Source organism: Manis pentadactyla, chromosome 2 (assembly GCF_030020395.1).
Source record: "Manis pentadactyla isolate mManPen7 chromosome 2, mManPen7.hap1, whole genome shotgun sequence".
In the NCBI taxonomy this organism is placed as follows: Eukaryota; Metazoa; Chordata; class Mammalia; order Pholidota; family Manidae; genus Manis; species Manis pentadactyla.
Genome location: NC_080020.1, coordinates 176,084,266 through 176,111,137, shown reverse-complemented (window position 1 = coordinate 176,111,137; position 26,872 = coordinate 176,084,266). Strand labels below are relative to the sequence as shown.

General features: G+C 43.6%; 1 protein-coding gene across 2 annotated transcripts in view; it reads right to left on the bottom strand.

Moving 5' to 3' along the window:
- ADD2 (adducin 2) overlaps positions 1 to 26,872 on the bottom strand; it is a 112,141-nt gene that overhangs the window by 67,382 nt on the left and 17,887 nt on the right. The window contains exon 1 of one of the 2 annotated variants that reach the window (XM_036908307.2): positions 23,306 to 23,660. The exons of the other annotated variant lie outside the window; for it this stretch is intronic. The gene's annotated coding sequence lies outside the window, so the exon portion shown is untranslated. Of the gene's footprint in view, positions 1 to 23,305; positions 23,661 to 26,872 lie in introns of those variants that run through there. 2 annotated transcript variants of the gene reach the window in all.

Sequence of the window (26,872 nt, the reverse complement as noted above, 5' to 3'; positions counted from 1 at the left end):
CATTTACTCACTCACTTGTTCATCATTCACTGAGAGCCTTCTATGTGTCAGTGTACCAGGCACCAGGGGAAATACAGCAATGAATAGGGCAAGTAAGGATCCTGTTTTCCTGGAGTTTATATCCTAGATGGATAATAAATAACACACTTTTTAAAACTTAGAGTGATAGGATCTATGAAGAGAATTAAAAGAAGGCAATCACTAAACTGTACACTTAAAAATGAGGAAGATGTTTTGTGTATTTTATCACCATAAAAAATTTCGAAAGAAATAAGAAAACAGACTTTACGTAAACAAATAGAAAAGTAAAATAACCTGAGTATTCACTGTTTGGCAACCAATGTGGTAACAATTGTTTCAAGCAAGAAACATCACTGGATGCTAAAACTATTGGGCAAAGCTACTATGAGAAACAGGATGTTTACTACACCATCTCAGAGTCTATCCCCACAGGACTTAGTGATTACAAGAGAGAAACAGTATCTTTACAGCGGGACGGCTGCCAGACACCACCATAATCAAGTCAAGTTGCTGCACACCACCTAGAAGGATGTGTGAAGAACAAGGCACCACCTAAGTGAAATAAGTCAAAAGACAAATACCATATGACTCCACTCTATCTGGAATCCAAGAAGCAAAACAAATGAACAAACGAACAAACAAATAACAACAGAAGACAGAAACAGACTCATAAATTCGGAAAACTGGTGGTTACCAGAGAGGAGGCATGGGGGCAGGGGGGGTGTGGATTCGTGAAATAGGTGAAGGGGATAAAGAGGCACAAACTTCCAGTTATAAAATAAATGACAATGATGAAAAGTATGGCACAGGAAATATAGTCAATAATATTTTAAAACTCAGTACAGTGACAGATGGTGACTACACTGACCCTGGTGAGCATTTCACAACATATATAACTGAGTCACTATGTTGTACACTTGAAACCAATATAATGTGGAATGTCAGCTAGACTTTAGATAAAAAAAAAAAAAGAACACAGCATCACCTCTCCAGTAGTCTTGCCAAGAATTCATAATTTCAGCCTAATCATAGGAATATATCCGACAAATCCAAAATCCAAAATGAAGAACATACAGTAAAATAACTGGCCTGCACCCTTTAAACATGTCAAGGTTATGAAAGATACAGAAGACTGAGGAACTGCTCCAGACTGAAGGAGCCCAAAGAGATTTCAGCCTGGATGGAATACTAGGCCAGAGAAAAACATTGTTTTATTTTGCTACAGAGAATGTTAGTGGAACAACTGGCAAAATTTAAATGAAGTCTGTAGATTAGACAATAGGACTGTGCCAATGATAACTATCTGGTTTTGATAATTGGATTTGGTTATGTAAGAGAACGTCTTTGTTTTTAGGAAACACACACTGCAGTATTTAGGGGTAAATGGGCAGTATTATGTCTGCACTTGACTCTCGAATAGTTTAGAAAAAATCATATATGTGTGTGTGTATAGATATATATGTTTGAATGTTTATTATGTATGTAAATGTATGGAGAATTCTGAAGAGAAGATACTTAAGTTGAGCTGCAAATGACAAGAAAGGGCAGTTCGACCAGTGGGAATGGCTAGTGTAAAGGCCCTGTGGCTGGGAGGCACCTAGGGAGTATAAGGAGCAGAAAGAAGTCCAGTGTGGCTGAAGCTAAGTGGGCAAGGGGGTGGGTGGTAAGAGATGCAAGCAGAGAGAAGTTTTGCCTTTTTTAAAGACTAACAGGAAGCACTAATGGTTTCACAGGGGAGAGAGCAAGGTTCGATTTGCATATTGAAAGCCCATACTGGCTGCAATGTGAACAACAGAGCAGGGCAGCATGGGGCACAAGTGGGTGGGAGGATAAGTTAGAGGCCACTGCGGCTGTCCACATGGGGCTGATGGGGATGTCAGAGCCCGGACCCAGGGCAAGGCGGGAGCGGGCGGGTGGAGAAAAGTGCACGACTTAGAGGATGTTTAGAAGATAAAAAGAAAATCAAACAGGACATGGGGGTGACCTGGACGTGCCCTTAGGCTCTCTTTTTCAAGCTTTGGACCAGTCAGTGGAACTGAAGCTAAGATTTCAAGGCAAACTTTAAAGTGTCCCTACCACATCCTGGCTTTAGGTTTGGGGGGTTTTTTTGTTTCTTATTCCTAGCCCCCTCTTCCAGACAGTGCCACAAAGTATAGAACCAGAGACAGAGCAAGTGTATGCTGTGGGGAGGAGGCCTTAGGAGTGTGGAAATGGTACATGGACAAAGAGGGAGCTGGTCTCCTCCTGGCACACACAGGCAACACCTCTGAGGTTACCACAGCACCTCTAACATCCCAGCATAGAGCTAGGAAATGCTGTGTGCCGACCGCCAGGTCCCCAGGCTCAGCCAGATGGCAGCCTCAGAAGCCATTCCTCCAGGGAAGGCAGCTGTCTGCGCTGACAGGAGCTTGCCTGCCCCTCCCTCTTGAGAAAGCACAGCAGACGCTTTCTATATAATGTCCAGTTATTCCAAGTCATCATTTCTATGATTAATCAGTTGCATCTACCCAGGCGCATATGTGGGGGGGTTATCAAGGACAACAGAAAACCCTGTGGAGAGGAGAGCTTGTGTCCAGCCTCCATAACCAATACAGAAACAGATAACTGTATATATAACATAAATACGTCTCTGTGATATTTAAACAAGGGCTAATTTAATCTAAATTCCCCGTGAAACAAATCTATAATTAAAATCTACAGGTCATGGAAATGGAGGGTCAAAGTTGTAAATAATAAATACCCCCTTGACAGAACTCTAATAATGAGCTGGGAGCTTGGAACTGTGATCATCACTCATAAAACCACACCCAATAAATGCAAAATAGCTTTTGTGCTTAAAAGGAGTCTTCGAAGAAGGAATCAAGTAAAGCAGCAGTATTCCAATGTAATGTCAACCCCTTTGTGAGGGTTTTTTCTGATCTCTCCAGCAGCATCAGCGATTTCTCCTCCAAGCCCTCCAGCACTCATCAGTGAGTAGTGGAATAATTTATCATGGTACATCTCTCTGATGATTCTCAATTTCAGTACAGCTCAGCTTCCTTCTCATTCTGGGGCCTTTAAAGAAGATGGAAATATGAAAAAACAGTAAAGCAGGCAGCTTCTGTGCAGCAGGTCTAGGCACAAAGCCCGGGCAATCATTTCTTTAATCCTCTCAATAACCTTAAGGAAGTAGGTTCCAGAAAGTGAGGATACAGCGAGAGAGGCGAAGAGATGTGTCCGTGTCACACTGCTAGTAAGTGGGGACAATCAGGCAATTTGACTCTGCCACCTCCCAGACTGGGGTGAGATGGCCAGAGTCAAAACCCCTGCTCAAGTCTTTATTTGGTGCTTTATAGCTGCATTGCCCCCAGGATACTCACAGAGCACCCCTGGCCTTTGGGATTTCCCGGCAATCCCCAAGGGCAAGGTCTCACCTACACTGAGGGCAGAACAGCAATGCCCCCTGGCAGGGCGTCCCAACACTGAGTACAGCCTGCAGCTGCAGGATCAGCACTTGAGCCAAAGGTTTTTGATGCAAAAGATGATGCTGGATGGATTTCCTGGGGTGTCATGGCTTTCTGAGTGTCTTTACTCATCTCATAGATGGATTAAAGAAGCTCTCAAAGACCTACGCAAGCACTGGGTTAAGTGTTGGGAGATAGCAAAGATTAGCAAACAGTTCCTGCAGGCCAGGAACCGAGAGTCCTAGGATGGTTTCAAACAAGAATGCCAGGTCTCCAGGTAACAGCCCAGAGGCCTGCGGCACGCACTCTCCCATCCTGCCCCAGCACAGTCACCCAGACAGGAGCAGCTCATCCTGGTTTCTGCTCCATTGCCCTTTTCCTTACAGCTTCTACATGCATTTTGTGTCCCAGGGACCATCTCTCTTTATGGGTCAGTGGCTTGGAGACATCTTACAATTTTCAGACTGACCTTTCTGTAACATTACTCAGTGACAAACTAATCGTGTCCTGCGCACTCAGAGGAATTACAATTTGAAATTCAATTTTTTTGGTACAGTAGGCCAACCGCCAAATGGAACCAGGGCGTTTGTTCCTCTCAGCTGCTGCCTTTGGATATGAGGCCAGTGCAACCTGTGTTTTCTTAAGAACTTATAGTGACATACAATTGTAATGGTTTAAAAGAAAAATCTTGACAGGCTTTTGCTGACAGGAAACTGCCGTAATTCTGACACCTCAGATTGGTTACCACCACCCAGAACGAAGGAAAGAGCGTGTATCCACAGCAGAGAATGGAGAACGGCACCATCTCCATGCCTGTTCCTCCCTCAGGCCACTGGGACCCCCACTCATAAAGGACATTCCTGCTCTCCGGCTCGATGACCTGAATGCCTTATCCTGTGCATCCTTTCCTTCCTCTCACCAGGGTCCAAAGGTAAGACCAGAAATGGCACATATTCAAGCAAAGATTGAAAGGAAACCTTTTTTTTTTGGATCTGTCCTATGTCTCTACATCTTTCTCGCTGACATGACTGCCTGCTGTATTGACCAGGCTGGGCCAGGTTATGCTGTACTAACTAGTCTCTCTTCCCCGGACCTGTGGGCCCTCCCTGACCGCACAGAGAGCCGAAAGGAGAAGGAGACTTGTTTGTCCCCTTCTTTACCATAGGCTCTTCATTGCAGGTCCCACCTGGGAATGGAGGCATGCACTCTGGCTCCCCGGTGACTAGGATGTGAGGCCTCAGAAGTGATCTTGAAGACCCCAGCCACTCGTTAGGTTTCCTGAGCCTCAAGGCAGCATCCATTGTCTCTGAGAAGGAGGAAGCCTCTGTCTTTTCACTGCTTTAAATACTGGCCCCCCAAAACAACAATGCTTCTACAATGCATTCCAAATATATTAAACACGGCAGCTATACATTTAAGGGATTTGGGGTTGTAAAGAAGGAAGCCCCAAATTCCATTAGAGCACATTAAAGAAAATGAAATTACCTTAGGATTACAAACATACATCAAGCCATTAAATAATTTAAAAAGCACTTAGTGTAGCATGGAGCTATTCAAGTACAGGCACTCTTAAGCTGCTTGGGTTGTACTGAGCTAAAATGTTTGGCAAGATTAAACTTGGAGGCTGATCCTAAAAACCTGTAATTCTATAGGAAGCACTCTCTTGTGAAGGACAATGGGAACAAATTTTAACAAGGGTAATATTCTGGTCACTGATGCCATGGGAAATTATATGTGTGGCTGGCACTGCCAGCTGCCCAGGCAATATTCACCTCCCCCTCTTCCTTGTAAAAGAACTTCAACTTTGTCCAAGCTACGATATGCCCAACAAAATATGGAATTTTCTCATCCTTCCTGGAAGCTAGAAGTAACCATTTGATACAGTCCTGGTCAATAACATATAAGCAGAAATCGGCTGGGAATTTCTGGGAGAGTCTAATTTCCTGAGAGAAATGCTATCCCTCCTCTCTTCTCACTTCCTCTCCTTTTCTCTGTTGAGAAGGTAGTTGGGAAACTGGAAATGAATAGCTGGTTTGCAAACTTCCAAGAGAAAGAACACAACCACAGCAGAGGAGAGAGACAGAAGGAGCCTGGCATGCTGGTGCCCATCTTGAGCCGTTGTGCCAACCCTGAACTGCTGACCTCTGAATTTTCTAGGTGAGGAGATGAACTTCTGTTGACTAAGCTGCTCTGGCTGAGTCTCTATTTCATGAAGCTGGAGGCAACAGTCAACCAATAGAGTGAGTTAACAGAGACAAAAGAGCTCCCTGTCCAAGACACTTTGGAACTGGTAGGGTAAACAGTCCTGGGTACAGGATCTTTCCCAACCATTTATGTCCTAGATGCCTGATGATGCTTTGAGAGGAGGGGAGAATACAACACCTCCCAAATCCTCTAGACCATGGAAACTTTTGTTTCATGTTACATTTCTTGAGAATAGAGTTCTACCGGATATACTTTGGGAAATGGTCCTCCAGGTACTGCCACCCCGCCCCCCACTGCCACTCGCTCACCACCACCTCCTGGACTGAGGAAACGACATGCCTTTCTAGGGCATGCAAGTATAAATTCTTAGAAAAGTTAAAACATAAAATCATTGTAACTTGGCATACTGCACTGAAGACTGTCTCCCAAAACTTTGTGTCCAAGTAGAACCTGTGAGCGTGACCTTATTTAGAAATAAGGTCTTTGCGGAGGAAAGTTCAGGTGAGGTCATCGTGGATTAGGATGGACCCTAAATCCAGTGGTGGGGTCTTTACAAGGAGATGGAGATTTGGACATGTGGAGGACAGAGGACACACAGAGGAGAAGGCTACATGACAGTGGGGGCAGAGACTGGAGCGACAAAGCTGCATGCCGGGGACACCACGAACTGGAGGCCACCGCCGAGAGGAAGCGGGGCAAGGAAGGGTTCTTCTCAGGGCCTTTGGAGAGAGTACAGCCCGGCTAACACCTTGATTCCAGACACCTACCCTCCAGAACTATGGGAGAATAAACCTGTTGTTTGAAGCCACCTGGTTTGTAGTACTTTGCTAAGGCAACCCTGGGAAACTAATATGCTCGTTTAAATTGTGTGGGTGTTTTTTTCAATGTCCAGGGATGAGAATGAAAGGTCAACACGGAGGCCTGGCCATGTAGGCAGCCAGCAGCAACCCCACCCAGCTCCCCTTCTAGGGAACTTAAGAGTCTTCCTGTCTCTTTTCCTTGAAATCAAATAGCATCCTGAAAACTCCAACATTAAAAAAAGAAGACATTGACATTTGGAAAGAAATGCCTGGAAGAACAGCTCTTCAGGAACCCGGATTGGCCAGCGATTATGGCCTCGCCATGGGTCCGGCACCTTGTCTTCCCTTGGCTCCATGTGCCTGGTCCCTGTACCTCAGGAGGTGGAGAGCTCTCTGGTCCCTTCCACTTGACATGCTGGAACTCCAGTGGGAATGCTTCGCCCATGGGACATGTGACACATGTTACTCAGAAAAATAAAGACAGGCCCTTGCTAATGGTTAGGGCTCTTTTTGAGCTTTTCTGAATTCATTTATTCATAAGAATCTTCGTAGGATATTTCTTTGAACTGACCTAGAGAAAGGGATGCAGTGTTACACTTGGTGCCCTGTCTGCCTGCCATATGTAAAGTTCAAAAAGAGAAAATTGATTCTTTAGAGAAAGGTGTAATGGAAATTACTAGTGATGCTGGGGTTCTTGTTCACAGAGTTGAAGGATGAACTTCAGGAACAATTGAAGTAGGAAAGCAAGTGAGAGGCTTTTATTTAGAGAGAAAGTAAGAGGAAAGAGCTCCTGGCTTGTGCCAGGAGTGAACAAGAGTCCAGGGTGGTGCGTTGACTAGGGGATTTATACAGGGTTGAGAGACAAAGGGCTAGGGATGCAGACCTGACATATGGTCCCAAAATGTTTATTTTTGAAAAGATACTAAGTTTCTTATTGGTGGGTTATTTTGCAAAGTTAGCTTAACACAAGAAATTTGCTGCTCTGATTCTTTTTTAGGATAGCCACTTTTTGATCTGGGAGCATATCAATTAAGACTGCCTGCCTTGTTTGCAAGATGGGCTGAGTTACTGTTTGTTTGATTAAAATGCAATCTTAGCTTTAAGATAGAATTTTTCCTAAATAAGCTAGGCCTTTGAGCATGCTAAAGTAAATCTTACAATGGTATGTTTTAATTGACACCGTGAAAACATAAGCTATGCTGAAATACTTTTATTTGGGGAGTACTCAAAGTTCTAGGCCAAATTGCTCCTGGCTTTTTTTAGTTTTAACTAATCTCACTGAAAATGCTTATAGTCCTAGTTTGATATTTTTACTTTAGAGAATTTATGTGACTCTGGCTTTGCTTAATTGTTTAACATGGGTCTTTATCCGGAGGCCCTCACCCTACTCTGTCTAAACCCATGGTCCCTGTCTCACTAGGACAAGGGTGAATGCGTGTCTCCTGCTTCCACCCTTAAAAGAAACTCAACACTTACAAAACCAAGTAAATTATTCACATTACAAAAGCTGTCTTTATTTTATGAACAAGTTTCCTAAAGATTTCCTTCAAAATAAAGAGCACAGCAAAGTACTGGATTACCCTGCTCTTCTCTGATGTAAACAACCCCGGATCCTTTTGACTTTCCTCATATGAACTACTTTCCACCTACTAGGCCATGGAGGTTGCTTGGACCCTAGCCACTTCTCATACTTTCTAAGTGTGAATGACCAACCCAGAGCGCAATACTCTCAAAATTGATCAGCACAAAGGAAATTTAGGAAAGGAATACATCTTGGCTCTTCAAGGTCATTTTCTCAATGTACACCACAGGTTATAACAAACACAGGAATGGAAATAAAGGCATCCCTGCTCTTTGCAAGGACACGAGACACAATGTCTCTGTAAGGCACATCATGATATTGTAATTATCAGGCATAAATACTTTTAATGTTTTAAATGCACATAACCTTTGCCAAAAATGGTTTGAGAAAGCCAAAGAGGCTATAAATTCTGAACATGCACACCCTTTAGATATTTGTCTGTGCACATTTGCAATTTAATTTGTGCTTAGCAAGGACACAAAAGCCTTAAAGTAAGATACTGTTTCCCTAATTCTCTAAGTCTATCAATAGCACTATTGACTATTATATTTACAAAAAAAGAGAAAAATAAACCAAAACAATGAATAGGTTTTTAAAATCATCAACAGCAGGCCTACATAGGGTTATCTAATTATAAGTTTTTCTCATCCAAAAATTAGATTAGTAACACCATCTACCTTATAGGGTTATCGTGATCAGAGTGTAAATACCTATAAATATAAAAACACAGCACTTGTCTTAGTCAGCTTGGGTTATTTTTACAATACCACAGCCTGGATGGCTTATAAACTATGGAAATTAATTTCTTATAGTTCTGCAGGCTGAGAAGTCCAAGTTGAAGGTACCAGCATATTCAGTGTCTGGTGAGGGCCTATATCCTGATTCCCAGACAGCCATCTTTTCTCTCTGGTCTCACAGAACAGAAGAGTGAGGGAGCTCTCTGAGGTCCTTCTCAGAAGAGCACGAATCCCATTTTGAGGGCTCCACTCTCATGACCTAATCGCCCCCCAAAGGCCCCACCACCAAATACCATCACATTAGGGATTAGGCTTCAACACAGGAATTTTGGAGGGACACGTTCAGTCTATAGCAATCATTAACACAGCTTGGCATAGAGTACTCAATAAATGGCAGCCGCTACTATTATGGAGCAAAGTGGAAAGATCTGAGATACGTTTTGGAGGATTGAGCCAGTACAGTTTGCTGATGGATTGGATGGGAAAATAAAGAAAAGAGGGAAACCAAGGACAATTCCAAGATTTTTGGTGTGAGCAACTATGAGGATGACGTAACAGATAAAAGTAGGTTAGAGCAAAGGAATCAAGAACTCTAACAGGGTCATGTTAGGTCTGGTCAGCGATGCTGTAAGATGTCCCTATGCAAATGTCAAGGAGGCAGCTGGGTGTACAAGTCTGTAGTCTTACCACTCAGCGATGCTCAAAACAAGCTCCTAGGACCAGCAGCATTAGTATCAGCTGGGAGCTTACTGGAAATGCAGAATCTTAGGCCCCTCCTCAGACAAACAGAATTAGAATCTGCATTTTAATGGGGTCCCTATGCACAGTATAGTTTCAGAAACGCTAACTTCTGGGGAGACAGAGATTTTGGACTCATCAGCATATACAAACAGTCTAAAGCTAAGGCCTGAATGAGCTCCCTTAGGGAGAGCATGTAGGGAAGTCTAGGTGGCCCAGGGAAGCCATGGGGCTCTTGCACATTTAGAGGCCTGCTGGACATGAAGAGAACGTTGCAGAGGAAGAGGTCATGAATGACCATCACAAAAGTAGTCTCTGTAGCAGAGAGAGGACAGAAGGCCAAGCGCAGGCAGTGGGGAAGAAGAAGGGAGACAGTGAGCGAGGCAACTCTTAACAGAGAGGTGGTGAGAACAGAGAGAAGGGGGGTGGTAGCTGAGGTGCTTCGGCAGAAGACACTAGGGCATGCCTGACCCCCAGGGGTGAGACTGCACCTGAAAGTCAGGGAGAGCAAGAGAGAAAGGAGAGAAAGGGAGAAGAGACAGAGACAGAGTGTGACGATGCAGAAAAGACCAAGATGGATTACTGGAGTGATAGTTTTGAGAAGGTGAGAGGGGAGAAAGGGCCCAGAGTCCAGAGAAAGGACAGCCCCTGAGAGAAGCATGGCCGCTCCACTCATTGCTTCTGTTCCTCAGTGAAGCTAGGGACACCCAGCAAAGTGGGTGAGGATGGGAATGGAAGGAGATTTAAAAAGAGGCGGAGTGATAAGATATTTTGCAGAGTGGGGAAGTAAATACCTCCAGATTGCCGGGTAGTGTGGGGTGCATTTTTGAGATTTGTGGCCATGCATTTAAGAAACCCACCCTTTCTTGTAACATGCTTCATTCCTCCCAGTGGGGCTTGTTCTACCGCATGAGCCATGAGAAAGCACATCTTCTCCATCAATCCTCGTTATTCCTGTTAGCAGTAATTACATTAAAGGTCACCATCAGCAGAGCAAGGCTAGACAAGGGAGACATTGCAGAGCCACAGCAAGATGGTGATACAAAAGGACAGGGCCTCTGTCCCCCTGCGTGAGATTTATGGCTGGGGGTGACACAGGAATTAATGACATGAAAACACAAGATGCCTCAAGAAAGGAAGTTTTTCCTTCTCTTCTCATAATTCACAAGAACTGCTAGGAGATCTCTCATGAGACCACTGCCTTGGTAAACAACACCAGATACTGTTAATTGCCTTTAATTGCATTTTGAACAAACCCAAAGTCAATAATGCCTCCTTGGTTACCTTCCTTCTTGCCTGAAAACCAATCTCACTGAAAAATCGCAGAGTTCTTTACAGCACTCCCTAATTCGGCTACATGAAGCCCATTTCTGTAACCCAAAAAGCAAGTCTAAAGTCTGACTCTCCCCTGGAGTTCGCTGCTCTCTCCCAGCACCCACTGCGCATGCCCAGAGCCCAGGCACAGTGGGGAGAGCCTCCTTCTGCCTTGCAGCCACCTCCATCTATTTCCACCGCTACATCAATCCCACTGCCTTGGGAGTCTCCCAACTAGATCCACATGCCCTCAACCCCTCCTTGTCGCTGTCCTCCACCGCCCACCCTCATGTACTGATGATCTAACCACCTTCCCTCCCCTCCATCACTCTCATCCTTTCTCATTCCCAGTGACTTCAACATTCACTCCAGGCAGCGATCCACCCACCACCCAGCCTCACATTTCCTCAGTCTCTAATGTCACTCATCTGCCCTTCCACCCCAGTTTTAGCCACCCACTCCCATGGTCATATAATCTAGATATCTTACCATCACCAAAAAGATCACCACCTCCAACCTCTGGATTTCATATCCTACTCCTTGACCATCCAGCCCACCTACTCAGATATTCCCTCTCTAGCAATTCTTCAATGTCTCTGAGAACTTCTACTCACTTTTTCACTATCTATCCCCAAATCCCACTCTCCCCACCCACTCCTTATGTATCCTAAGTGAACTAGTGCAGCTGGGTAACAACTCCCTTACAAAACGCCTTTCAACTCCTCTGTACCTGTCTCCTACACTGCATATCCTCAAGGTGCATCCATGTTACAGTATCTGTCAGAATTTCCTTCCTATTTAAAGCTGAATGTTATTCTACTTTATGGATACACCCCATTTTTTAGTTGCTTCCACATTTTAGCTATTGTGAATAATGCTGCTACAAACATGGGTGTACAAACATCTGTTTGAGTCCCAACATCAATCAAATTTAAATACACATTTTCTTGAATATCTTTTACGTAACCTTCCCTTCCTCTTTCCTTAAGAATTAAACAGTACTGGTTGTCTGGGCCAAACCTACCTATTTTAAAGAGATATTTACTGAACTAAAAGAATATAAAGACCAGAACTTGGAATAAGCAAATGAAAAAATGGTATCAATATTACAGCTGTCTTCCACCTCCCCTCCCTCCTCCCTTTCCTGAGGGAGCAGCCCCTCTTAATACAAACCACAGAACACTCCAGAGAGGAGCTCCCAAAGTGGCCTGTGCAGGACGGAGGGGATAGATACCCCAGCTCCTGCCTTCACCTCCCTGACATCACCTTCCCCCTAGGCCACTCTCCCCACAGCCCACCCAGAGGCTCCCCGCCTTATGCTTCAGCTACTCCTTTGAGACTAAGGAAACATCTGTCCCCTGTTGGCTGCAGGATGGCAGGGGATTGCTGACATTTAAAAGACGAGAGACAACCACAGAAGAGGTACAGTGGCATTCAAACTCATGCAAAGTTGCTCAGTCTCATTTTAAAACCACAATGAGATACTACCCCACACCTAACAGGATGGCTAAGATTGAAAAAAAACAAAAACGAACAATATCAAGTCCAAAGCAACTAGAACTCCCTTAAATTGCTGGTGGAAATGCAAAATGGTGCAGTCATTTTGGAGACACTTTGGCCGTTTCTTATAAAGCATACTTTTCCCACACCACGCTGCAATCCCACTCCTAGGTATTTACCCAAGAGAACTAAAATCTTGTGTTCACACAAAACCCATATGTCAATATATACAGTGGCTTTATTCATAATCTCCAAAAACTGGAACAACCCAAATGTCCTTTAATGGGTGAAGAGCTAAAGAAACTGTGGTACAGCCATCCAAGGGAACTACTAGTACTCATAACATGGAAAAAATTGCAAAAACAGTATGCAAAGTGAATGAAGTCAGACACAAAAAAGGCCTCACGGTATGACCCAATTTCCATGACATTCTGGGAAAGGCGTAACCAAAACCAGATGGGCAACTGGCTGTGGGCGAACAGACATTCACTACAGAGGGGCATGAAGGAACTTTCTACCTTGACTGTGGTGGTGTTTACATGACTGTACATATTTGTCAAAATTCAGAGAACTATACATCTAAGGAAGGTGAATCTTACACTGTGTATTTCACTAAGCTTGACTTGAAAACAGTGGCCTTCTATGTAATACTGGGGGACACAATAGTAAATAATGCCAGTGACACAAATGAACCAGAACAAATCATTTTTAAACAACTGGTTTCTAATCCCACAGTAGCAGCACCGTAGCCTTGGAAGAACGAGCATAAGGATATGGTACCTTGCCCTGCACTCCCAGGATCCTTTTCAGGTCATCTGGAAGCTGGGCCATCATCCATCTCAGCCCTCCTTGAACAGGGCACAAAGGACCTCCCTCCAAACCCACAGCCACTTGGGCCGTCTGATCTGCAGAAACAAAATGACTGACATCCTGAAAGGCAGAGCCACCCTCACTGCTTTGTCCAAGCGCCTGAACCACACCGTCTTACGAACGCAGCCGCAGAAACATCACTAAAGTGGGCGGGACATACCATGGGAATTAGAAAGTAGGAATGAAGACTTTATTTTTCAAAATCTGGCTCACTGAAAGAATATTTTAGCAGACAAAAGATAATGGAGAGATACCAAGATAGTTGCAGATCAGCATGTGGGCCTTGCTCTGCAAATAGAAACCCTGCTTTCTTGGCCCAGCTCCTCATTTTCCAACAGGCTTGATCTTTCTGAGGATTCCTCCCACCCATTTGTGAAGTCCTGATGAACCCAATTCACAGCAATGAAAACAAGACTTCTTTGCATAACTAAAGCTATAGATCTGCTTTATAACACTGTCTACTTAATTACGTATTGCTTCCTTGGTGTCCCAGTTGCAGAATCTATGGATTTTTGTCCATTACTATAAATCAACTTAATAGATTTGTCTTTGAACAATATTCTCTAGCTGTTTTCGTGTTTGAAATAGACTGACATTTAACATCATGGTTAAGATGAGGGCTCCCATTTTAGTAAAACTGCAAACAGTACAAAACAGTAGACATTACTTAATTACGGAAAATTTTGAAAATATACAAAATTAGAAAGCATACTCTAATAAACCCTAAGTCCCCTCACCTAGCCTCAGTGTAGATTGCAGTTTGCCCAAGAGTCCAGCTTATGTCTCTTGTTCCAATGTAATTATTAATAGCGCCTCCTTTCAACTCTAAAAACTGCCAGGTTAGATGATAGATTATACCCAACCTCAACAATGATCAACTCATGGTCTATTTTAATTCACCTCCACCCCCCTTTATCCCCTGATAAAAAAGAGATTATTTTGAGACAGGCCTTGGACATTGTATCATTTCATCCATAAATATAATAGACTTTGGAAAGGAGATTTTAATTCTTTGACATTCTTAATCTCGATATATCTTGAGTTCAGAACTAAATATAACAAGTACAGGCTTCAAAGTTGGCAGAACAGTTTTGTTTGTAACTTTAACAGAATTAGACATATAAAGCAGGTTCCCCAAAACAGTTCTCAGTCTTAATGATCATTGCTAAGGCTGCCAAAGGAAGCAATCATCTCCAAATTTGATGGAAATGTAGAGGCAACTGAAATTTCTTATACATCATAACTCCAGAGTCACTTCCTGAACCAAGATTTATTTTCTGAACTTTGGCACCCACAAATTCCTGCTTCTCATCCAGGTGATAAAAGCCAGCAGCCCCTCCCCCTCTGAGCATTTTCTCTTAGTTCCTTACTTTCTGGATCTAAATCAAGTATTGGCACTCTGACAAATGATCTTCTGTAGCACCTGGCAATTACTGTAACCCACAGTTCTAGAAGTTTTCATCTTCTCTGAATCCTCATTTTTATCCAAATCTCTTTTAGACTATTAGCTAAATTTTTCTTTTAAATTTGCCACTTCTACTTCTCTGGAGTCTGAAGAGAAACAACTGAGCTTGTTAGAATTTAATATAAGCTAGAAGTCAATCACCTTTGAGTGAGGTAGAAGAATGTGTCAATGTTTCTGGACTATTCTGAGTGGCAAAAGATACTGAAATTGCGTTGATAGGTACTGCACCTCTTTGAAAGTATTTTCGTAACAAAGAAAAACAAACTGCTTTGCTTTGAATTTAAAGCATGGCCATGCGAATACAACTGACCCTTGAACAATGGAGGGGTTGAGAAGCCCCAACCCATGCACAGTCAAAAAAGTCTGCATAACTTTTGACCCCTCTTAACTACTCATAGCCTACAGTTTAACAGGAAGCCTTACCGATAATATAAAGTCAATTAACACATATATTGTATGTTATTATATACTGTATTCTTACAATAAAGTAAGCTAAAGAAAATGAAATGTTTTTTAATGGTTACAAATCTCCACAAATTCTTCCAATGTATTTATTGAAAATAATCCATGTATAAGTAGACCCACATAGTTCAAACCCATGTTGTTTGAGGGTCAGTGGTAGTTTGTTTTATCACTACTGTGCATGGCTTGATTGAAAATTAATGTCCTTGGCTTCTAATTCAAGATGTCAGGGCTAAGCCCACCTATACCTATGTTTCTCTTCTCTTTAGACTCCATTAAATTGATTACAAGGGAATAAAAATAAATAATCCCATAATGACAAAGTGGAAGCACGTATTTACCAGAGGAGAGAGTTCAAAGATTTCTGGAGGACAAAAGGCAGGTGGGGAACCAGTGACTAATGTTTGAAGGCAGAAGAAACCTCAGCCTAGATTTTAGGCAGGGGATGCTGGAGTCAAGGAGGCAGATGATCTGTCTGGCAGAGCCCTAAAGATGTCCTGGACTCTGAGATGGCAGGTGTTAGGGAGGGCAGGGAGAAAAAAGGAGTCTGAACACCCGGGCACAGCTGGCAGGTCTCTGTAAGGAGCTCCCCATCTCCTGTCCCACGTACAGTGGTCTCCAGCCAGGCACTGAGCAGCAGTTACCTCTGTATCTCAAAACAGTGTGCCTGCACTGTACTGCTCTTTCTGAACTTAATCATTGGATGGGACTTCTTAGGGAAACTGCACACACTACAGGGGGCCAACAAGAGCAGCTAGGACAGCGCTGGTGCCCCCAGCGTAACAGAATCCATTTGAACTTTACCCTGGGAGCATTTTCCACTTAAGAGCTCAAAGTTTGAGATATGGAGCCCCTGAGAAGGATAGGAAATCCTTGCATGTTACTTATTGTGCAGTGAACAATATCAACCCAGGCAAATATTAAACACTGTTTTCAGCTTCTGGAATTACCATAATTATAGACAAATCATAGAAACCAACATAGCTATGAAACAGTGAATATTTTATCAACTTTGATAATGCAAAAGTAAATGGACAGCAACAGGGAAGGAGGAAGCAGGCAAGGAAGTAGTTTGCAAACTACATTCTTGACTTTCACAGCAGAAAGTCACTAGATGATGATCGAAGTTGGCAAATTCAGAAACAGCAGACTATGCATATTATTTTGAGATATAGAAGTTACTATAGGAGAACAGAAAACACAGCTAAAAGCAGTTTGCCTATGGATAAAGGATCGGGGGTGGGGCAAGGATTGCTGCTTTCTGTTAGAAGCCGTTCAATCCTATTTGATTTAGTAACTATGCACATGCATTACTTTAAAAACGATAAAAATTGAGGGACAGGCAAAGAAGAAAGAAAAGCAATGGCACATTTTATGAAATAGGAGAAAGAAGTCTCATGTGCATTCGGAGGGAACAGGCATGGAATGGGTTAAGCTGGATACCGCATAACTATGGTAACAGATGTAGCTAATTCAGGACACAGATGAGGGTGTTGGAAGGATCTAGGAGAAATGTGGTGCTAAGAGGGAAGGAGAATAAATTCTAAATAAAGGAATGCTGAGATAATCAGTATGGATGCTCTGCCATCTGACACAAGTAAAAGCAGAAAGAACTGAATCCACTCTCCCTTCTCTGGTGTCTTTTCACCATAGATTTTTTATTTTCCACCATAGATTTTTAGAAGCAAAAGCCAAGAGATTATTATATGGGCTCCAGTCAGAGTAAAGAAAGCAAACATGATGAAATTCATACTCAATAAAGTAATACAGGTGGAAAATCATGTCTGTTATTAGATGAAATTCTGTCTTCATCAAGTTGTCATGCATTCCAAAGTTTAATAACTTCATTTGTTCTTTGAGAAAACAATTTATAAATGACGTTCAAATGCATATGCATTTATTTTCCCTTCAATAAAGTGATTTGCCATTGAGCTACCCATTTCAAAAATCCATAGAAAATTACCAGAATATAAAAATAGGAATAAATCTGCATCACTTCTGGTTACCAGGAAGGCTGCCATCAATCGACGTCTTTGAGACATTGATTCTACCCATCCAGGAACATGACATTGAATTTCTGGAATAAGTATTGGAAGTTCTTATTTTCTGTGCAATTGTCCATTTCATCAAGATTTTTACATATGTTAGGATACAATAATGCATAGTGTTATGATTTCAAATCTCTTCTCCCTTCTGTTTGATATGTTATTTCTAGTATTGTTAATTTTTTTCTTTTTTACCTTATTTAGGCAGCTAGAAGTTTGTCAATTTGCTGGGCTTTCCAAAAGACCCAATCCGCCAAATAAAAAGTAGGGATGGGGCATATAAAGTGAAGGAAAGAGTCTGAGAAAGATGTTGATGCCTCGGAGAGATGGGGGCAGGGGACTTGTCCAGAAAGATGGTGGTTTGGCCCACCTAGGGGTAGAGTGTGAAGGAAGAAGATGTAAAGCGTTCAAAGTAGGTGACTTTATCTTGAGGATGGAGGGATGACAAGGTTCGATTTTTGTTTTGCAAAGATTGCTGTGGATGGATGGAGGGAGGTCAGGTTTGATGGAAGGAAGAAAAGTGGGAGGCTCTGGAGTAATCTGGAGTTCTAGCCCAGAGCAGTGTGGCTGCATGAAACAGAAACCCGAGCAAACTAGCCCAGGGAGGATGGAGGGTAATCTCACCAACACAGGGACCAAAAGTCTAGATGGGCCTCATGGAAGCTACCAGAATTGGAATCACTATTGCCACCTCCAGGAAGCCAAGCAGCTTCTCTAAATTGGCAAGGGGAGTAGGGGCATGACCCATGATTTCCCTCATGCCTGTATTTTTCAGTTTTTTACTTTTTGGTCACCTCACCCTGACCCCACTCCCATTTGGGAATTCTGGGGGTATAAATCAAAGGGCTCTGGGAACTCTTTCAGCACCTTCCACCTTGAGTGACTGGACCCGCAATCTTGGCCTAATACAGCGACCAACCCTGAGATTCCAAGTCCTCACAGGTCCATGACTGGTACAATTAGCTGTCTGTGCATGTGTGGGAGGATGGCATACAGGGTATCAAATGGTCCTTAGAACTGCCTCTCATAGAAGCCAGGGGGATTTGCTACTTGGCTCAGTAAATTTTTTCTACCCATTTCAAGGCTGGGCCCAGGGAAGACCATTCCAGATATCAACTGAAGCACACTGAAATTTGTTTTCTGGAAACCACATCCAAAATTCCCTGGCCTCCAGGCCCTGCCTAGGTTGCTTGTGAAGTAAGGTCCTGTGTCAGATCAAAGTTGCCAAGTTGCATTTATGTATGTACTTATGTATCTATACTTCTAGCTGCAGCTATTGTGGGGATCAAAACTGCCCTGGTTTGAAACAGACTGTTAAAGTCCCACTTTAGTGCTGGCCCCTCAGCACATGTCAAGATTGCGGGTCCAGTCACTCAAGGTGGAAGGTGCTGAAAGAGTTCCCAGAGCCCTTTGATTTATACCCCCAGACTTCCCAGACTATGCCACAGACATCCAGAGGCACTGACCCTGAGAATTACTCTAGGACTCAGCTGGGAGAACACTCCTGCTTCTTCCCAGGAGGGCCTCTTTTGAATCATGGGCTGGCTGATGTTGGCTGGCACAATCTGTACCGCATCTTCCAGAGAGTCCTTAAAGAATCTGGGCACACTGTCCTCTCCCTGTTCTCTACAACTAAAAGAATCTATCTTCCCTTGCCTGGCACTGTCTTGGTTTTATCATGGAAAGTCTCCCATCCCAGGAAACCTATCGGACCTGGGCAACCTGGGCCCTAAATAACACAGCATCAAATATAACTCTGTGTGCGTGTCTGTGTGTGTGTGTGTGTGTGTATTTGGGCATTATATATATGCATATGTCTGTGATATGTATGTATCAAAATGAAAGCTATCAAAAATACTTTTGGGATTCTAGTGGGAGACTAACATTTTCTGTAATCTTTGACACATCACTTATTACAAAGGAAACTTAAAAATAGATTTGAACAATAAACACAATAAACTTGTTTCAATTCATACATCAAACATCACACTCTACAGAGAATAGATTTTCTTTTCACCTCATTCAATAACATCGGCAAACCTTTCATATGTACTTTACAAAGAGGAATATGTACTTTACAAAGAGGAATCTTGGCCAGAAGCTTGCCATTCCACAGGTGCTCTTTGAGTCTGGGGGACTTTGCTGTCGTTGAAGACAGAGGCAGGTTTCGGTACTACTGCCTTAAAACTTTTTCAGGCTAGACTATGGCAGTAAAAGTATATTGAGTCAAATATTGGGGCTGCAATCACTGTTTCAGAGATTCAAAATTCTGTATCAAGAATCTTGGATGTGTCCTTGTACACAATTCAAAATGCAAAAGTATACAGAAATCCCTTTTGAAGAAAAAAAATTTTCATGGACCCAGGGCTGACCTAAGTCACTTTTATTAAAATGTAACTTAAATTTCATACTCTCATAAAGACCAGTTCTAAACACCTATGCATTATAGCATTTATATAAATATATAAACTAAAATACCAAAACAAATGCACCAATAAATACAATGATCAAACTTTAAAATGGCAAATTAATAAAATTAATTCACTGCAACAGATAATACTGTTTTGCTGAACTTAAAACACCATTTTGAGTTAATGATAGAGATAGCCTCAGGTTTAGTTACATGTTACCATTGTATGAATTTTTACTTCAACAATACTAATGCAGACAACTCATAAAGCATGTGTGCAAAACAATATTCATAAACTCGAAAATGTACACAATCATCAATCACTATGTTGTACACCTGAAATCAATATAACATCAACTATATTTCAATTTTAAAAAGTTTTTTAGATTTATGAATACTAAATAACTTCAAAAACATGTTTACTCTTTGCAGATAACTAGATATTGTAATTAAAAATCCTGTTATCAAACCACCCCAAAATGCCTACATAAATGAGGTACCATTCCATACTAAAAAATAGTAATAATAGTTAACATTCACTGAATCTTACTATCTGCTCTAAGTCTTTCACATGTAATAACTCTAATTCTTGCAATATCACTATGAAACCAATACCACCTATTTATCCTGTATTTTTACATTCTTCTTTTAGAAGAAACTGAGGAACAGAGAGGTTGAGTAACTTGCCCAAAGTCTCACAGCCAGTAAAAATAAATTTGAAGTCAGGCAGCCTGGCTTTACTTAACCATTATACCAAATAACCTCTCTCATTGCTTTGGACATAAGGTAATTAGTTATCAGGGGGTTACTAAATCTGCATTAAATGGAGATCTAATCCAATTATTGCTGAAACCAGCAACAGCACCTTTGTCCTTGCGTTTTTACCACAATACCTGCTGCTAAGAAATTGGTGCAACTCAGTCCATACGAAGGTGGAACTAGCATGAGAGCATCATTCCTTGCCAATATAGCAGTGGTGGCTAGGAACTGTTCTTAATGAGTTTGGCAAGCCAGTGCCCTGAGATTCACCTCTTTGCCTCTACGTACTTCTCTGTAATAAACTCCTCTCCCTAGTGTCCCAAGTCACCAGGCCTGCCCTTAGCTCATGCAGGTAGATACAGAGCCAAATGCAGACCCCAACATCAGTTTTCGGGTTGCCATCAAGATGATACAGAACACATTTTTATTACTAATTATTTAAGATCATTGAAATAAAACCACTAAATTTAGAGAAAACACAGGTCCTCAAAATTCTACATCCTCAGAACCCCAGGGATTCATGAGCTCACACTGAAGGACACTAAAAAACAGCTGTATGAGACCATCCTTGTGCCTGCCAAGGACATGATTGAAGACATCGTTCCAAATACTGTACCATATTTGAACAAAGTTCTTTTCTGCTCTTAGGATCAAGAAATGTGCTTCTCTTAAGAAGTTTTTATTTTTTGTTTTTATATTCTGGACATGTGACATTTGTGTTTCATGCTTTTCCTGTACAGCTCTTAGTACAGTTAGTAATTATATATTCATTCGAAGCATTTCTTCATGAATGTCAGTTTCTCGCATTCATCTGTAAGTGCCAGCAAGGCAGAGACCATGTCTGTCTGTCTCATGCCTTTGTTCCCACACCTCTCACAGAACCTGGAGGGGAGTAGGTCCTCACTGAATGTTGAGTGAACGAGTGAGTGAATGAGGCAATGAATAAATAAAATGTGTATGAGCCATGGACTGGTCAATTTCCCTTTTTGCATGAGCTGCTAGAGAGTTTACAGCTGGGACGAGCTCTAGACAAGGTAGGTGATAAATATCAGTCTTTTAAAAATCTTAACACTAAACTCTCTCAAGAAACATATTTGCTAATTCTAGCACCATACTAATATTTAAAGCAATTTCAACCCAAAGGTAGAAACGGCATGTGGCATATCATTTTAGGCAGTGTTGCGCATTTTGTACGTTAACAGGCACATTTCTAACAGAGCTGGGCAACTGGGTAGACAAGAAAGAACATGAGACTTGCTACAAAAATGTTATGGATATTGGATCAAAGAATGACTTATCTTTAGTGGGTCTCAAAAATGTATTGATATCATACTAACTATGAAAGGTTTGTTTTTACAGTGCCTTACTGGGGGGAAGGGATGAAGAGTGGGGGAGGAGGGTTGGGCAAAATCCTGATCCACAGGCATTGAGAAAAATCTCATCAGTTTACAGAATGTAGGTAGAACATTACAAAGTAAAAGTAAAAGTATTAAATTAGATTAAATTTTAAACAGCCTAAACCCCTTTTTAAAAATCTCTAACATATATTATTCATATGCTAGTGGGAGGAGTGACTTGCAAGTCTGAAACTTCAGCTATCTTCTCTGGTCTTATTTATTTAAAGCACTTTCACTTCAAATGTTGACCAACTATTTTTCCCTTAAAATGAAACCTAATGTTCACATCACATTAATGAGGACACCCCTCATTACACAAGTTAAACATCTGTTACCTCAACTAGACCCACACACTAGATGTGAGAGCTGAGTCCACCCTTTCCAACCGTTTGCAACCGCCAGGACGTCAGACCAACCCACCTTTTGGGCTTCGTCAGAAAGCACAAAATGTCCATTTAGGAAACTGAGATTTGATTTCTATTATTTACAAGGCTCTTTTGCAATTCAATCTTAGACAACAGACTGCTAGAGGAGGGAAGAGTGGGTGTAGAGAAACAGATGGGAAATAATCGTGTGTCATAGATAAATGACAATTTTTTAAAGATTGGTAGGGTGTGGGCCGGGGCTTTTGTTTTTGTCACTCTCCTCTTTCTTTCCTCCTTTCTCTCTCTCCTCTTCCTCTCTCTCTCTTTGGCAGGGGGTGGAGATTACAGAAGAAAAGGAAGGGGGAGAAAAGGCAAGACAATAGGCTAGACCCGAGCGCCTGATGAGCATCCTAAAGCAGTCTGCCCCTCCCACCCTTCCCCCAACACCAGGTAGCCTGCGGTCGCGATTTCAAAACAAGCTGAAGCTAACCCCTGCCTACCGGACTGAGGTGGGGCTCCTCCCCGGGTGCAGGAGGCGAGGGGGGCCGGCAGCAGATCGGGAAGGTTAGACGGAAGCTAAGAGATGAGCAGGCTGGCAAGACCTCCTCGGGGACAGTGGCCTTTTTTCCCCTCTAAAGTGGTGGAGGCGCAGACAAATCCAAACCCACCCTGGCCCTTTCACGTGCCAGCGCCCCTGCTCCAAAGCCTGGCGGCTGCCGACACCACACCTGCCAGCCCCGCAGCTGCGAGAGAGCGCGGCGCTACCAGCAGCGGCGAGGCCCGGGGGAGCGCGCCCCGCGCGGGTCCCCGGAGGGCGGCGGCCGAGCGGGAAGGGAAGGGAAGGGAAGGGAGGGGCGGCCCGCCCGGACCGAGAAGAAAGCCCCACCTGCCGGGCGTTAAGCTCACGGCGAGGAGGTCAGACCGTGGCCACGCAAAGGCCAGCGCTTGGGAGCCCCGCTTTCCAAAGAACCTCCAATGTCACATGGTCAACGAAATCTTTAGGCAAAAAACACAGCCGCGAGGAAGGGCTGCATCGCAGACGCTCCCGCCGACAGACGCTCACCGAGCAACCAACCCGCTGCTGCACAGAGGAAGGGGCTGTAGCGGGTGGGGGGTGGGGGGTGTCTCATGTTCCTTTAAAATAAACAAAACCAAGGCAAGCCCACGGTGCCCACTCCCCAGCCGGGCTTACCTCCTCAGCATCTTATCCATCTCTGGTCTTCCAGTGTGGGTGGTTGTTTTGTTTGTTTTGCTGTTTTCTCTTTGGGGGATCTGTTTAATAAATGCACCCAGCTAATCTGCAGAGCAGTGTTTTCTACCCATCCTGCAGCCCAGCACTTGTCAGAGCTGCCTGCAAATCCGCCAGCAGTGCAGCTCCTCCGCGTCAGTGGTAATTACGGACAACAGGGGCGGCTACTCCTTGACAAAAGGCATTCGTTGCCGCGCGTGCCTCACAGCCCGGCCGTCAGAATTAAATCCATTTCCCGCACGAGGCTGGGAGGAAATGCGAGCTCTCCTGGCCGCGCGCGCTGACAAAAGGACGCCGGCGGGGCCCACAGCGCCCCCTCCAGCGGGCGCGGCCGTCAGCCCCTGGGCCGGGAGCTGCAGTGCCCCCGCCCGCCCGCGCTGCCGCAGTCCCGCGCAAGGCCCTCGGCGCACGGCCACCCCGGCCCCGCAACTGCCCGGAAAAGCCAAGAGCTAAGATGAAAATTTTGTGACTAGGAAGAAAAGCTGAAAGATGAGCTCCGTTAGAAGATGTAACCTTCCTGGGATTCAAAAAGCAAAAAGTCTCACACTTGGGATATGGTTTGGGAAGGACATCGTACTTTAGAAGATTAACTCTGTTAGTGATTTTAATAGCAATTGATTGACCATTTGAATTCCGAGCGAAGATTATCCCTAATTCTAACTCCATTTTTAATTAGAGTGAAATTTTTGTTGTTGCCCTACCCTCTGGGCTGTGTGGCCCCAGCTCCCTCCAGTTCTCCTCCTTTCACCCCTCTGCCTCCCCCAGTCTCCTAGAGAGAATATGCGTGTAGTGAGCTGTGAACTCAACAGAGAACCACAATACTTGGTTACAGTCTCAGACCCGCCATTAATGAGCTGTGCTACCTTGACCAAGTCACTTAACCTTCCTGGGCTTTACTGGCTTGTTCTGTATAATGACAGTGTACCTAAGGCATCTTCCACTTCTACTTTCTGAGAGTGTGTCTCAATACGTGGTCCTCAGAGAGTAAAGATGTCAAGTGGTAGCTTGGGACTTTAGACCCCCATAATCTCCACCAGCTCCCCAAAACTGCAATATAATGAGTCATAAGAAATACATATTTGGTCATTCAGAGGACCAAATAAATATTTCCCAGGTGTATTTGGTCTCCATCCATCTTAAAGGTGAAATGGGTGTCTCGTCATGTTAACGAGAGACCTTTGGACCCCACCAAGGGCCAGGGCTGGAGGTTCAATCGGCTTGGAGAATTGCTTTGTGTTGTGTGGGAAGACCCCCTCCCACACACATTGGAATCGGGTCTGGGAACCCAAAAGGAGTTACACTACTATTACTGTTGTGTATAATACTATTATTGTTGTCATATATGAAAGAACACATAACACTCCCCTAAATCAACACTCATTCGGTTTTTTAAAATGTGATTTCAGAGCAAGTACAGCTTCCAGAAAAACCCCCTGGTCACTGCCTCCAACCTGATCATGGCCCCTGTTCCTTCTGGTTCTAGGGCACCCCAGGTCTTGGGCAGTCCCCTAAAAATATCACCAGGCCCCATCACAGTGCTGCTGCAGAATCAGAATCTCTGGAATTGGACCCAGGACTCCATATTTTAAACAAGCATCTCTAGTGATTCTTCTGCACACTAAACTAAATGCCACTCTATGTAAGCTACTACTAATGTAGAAAAAGAGAAAATGGCCAACACAACTCTAAGACAATTGGCAGGCATGACTAGTTGACTTCATGGCTTAGATGCTTTGATTAAGCAAACAGTCATTTGGGGGAGACATACCTGACAAGAAACTGATGGCAACATCTGGCCAAAGGGCAGCTAGAAACTGAGGACATCAGTCCGAAAGCCCTAGAGAAAATGAATTCTGCCTTCTACCATGTAAGCCAGGAAGCAAATTTTTCCCCAGCCTAGCCTTCAGCTGAGACACCAGCCTAAAGCCACACTGTGCTTTCTTCTTTGAGAGAGACCTTGAAGCAGAGGACCCAGCTAATCCATGCCCAGGCACAATCTGATCCACAGCTACTGAAATAAGTGTATTAAGTTGGCAAGTGCAGTAATTTGTTACACAGCAATAGATAACTCATGCAGTGCCTTAGCACTCTCCAGGCTTGGACATACTTAACAAGTCTTCCCCAGGGCATGCCAGTGGTGCTAGAGGAATCCACAAGCCAGGGAATCAGCTCCCAACCAATGGCCATTAGGAGTTAGTAGATAAACAGCCCAGCTCCCTCATCCCTAAATGTATGGAGGACATCTCTGATGCTAGGACTCCAGGGTACCAGCACTTGCCCTCTGTTTCTGGCTGAAATATGTCCACCCCTCCCACCGCCCCCAAATTCCTATGTTGGAGTCCTAACCTCTGATTACATAACTTCCCTAGTGCCACAGCAGGACTGGGCCCCAGATGCCCAGGGGCCCCAACCTGCTCAGAATCCTGGCTTCTCTTCCCTATATCACTTTCCCACTCCCCCATTGGTGTTTCCTGGGCTTGCTTCCCAATAAACCGGAAATCATGACCTAATTTCAATGGAATCAAATTTAAGACAGGAGATGGGGTCAAAGACAGTGCTCTCAAAGCCAGGCCAATGATAAACTCTAAGTCTAGACCTCCTGAAGACACCACTGTCCCAGGAAGGACGTAAGGAAGTTTGGCCAACCTTGTGGCTACAGCTAGCTGTGCAGAGAACTGACCTTGGAGTTTAAGGCCTGGGGCTGCAGTATTGGTCCCAGGGACTATGTAGCCTCAGGAAAGACTCTGACCCCAGGGTCTCACTTACCAGCTGTAAAGTGAGGGTAGCAGCCCCTGCCCTCTGTTACTGGCTGAATTATGTACTCCCCACCCATGCAATTTCCTATGTTGGAGTTCTAACCCCCAGTACTCCAAGAGGGTGTACAAAGAGATAATGAGGCAAAGTGAGACCATTATAAGATTGAAAAATTAGGTCATGTGTGTGGGCCCTCTAAATAGGATGGGTGTCCTTACAAGAGGAGGAAATGTGGATAGAGACCCGCATAGAGGGAAGAGCCTGTGAAGACACAGTGAGAAAACAGCCATCACCAGGCAAGGAGAGAGGCGTCAGAGGAAACCAATTCTGCTGACGCCTTGATTTCTTGATCTCAGAGGAATTTCTGTTGTTCAAGCCACCTAGTCGGTGGTACTTTGTTATGGCAGCCCTAGAGAAAAAAGTAAGAGTCTCCTACCACCCAGGGTTCTCATGTAGACAAAAAGGGACACCCAGTGAAAGGGTTTACAGTCTTGTCATTGTTGATTAAAATGAGACATGCAGCAACGGCAAGCTTAGCCACATGAGGAGAGAACCACACAGGGCAGTGAGGCACCACACCCAGCTGGTGCAGAGGTAAGAGAATCCTTGTTGTAAAGTAACAAAGAACTTGGCAAAATTATGTTCTAGTGTTTTGTAGAAGGTAGAAATTGCAAGTGATGAAATTAGATATTTAGCAGAGGAGATTTCTAAGCAAAATATTGAAAATGCAACTAGAATCCTCTTTACTGCTTATAA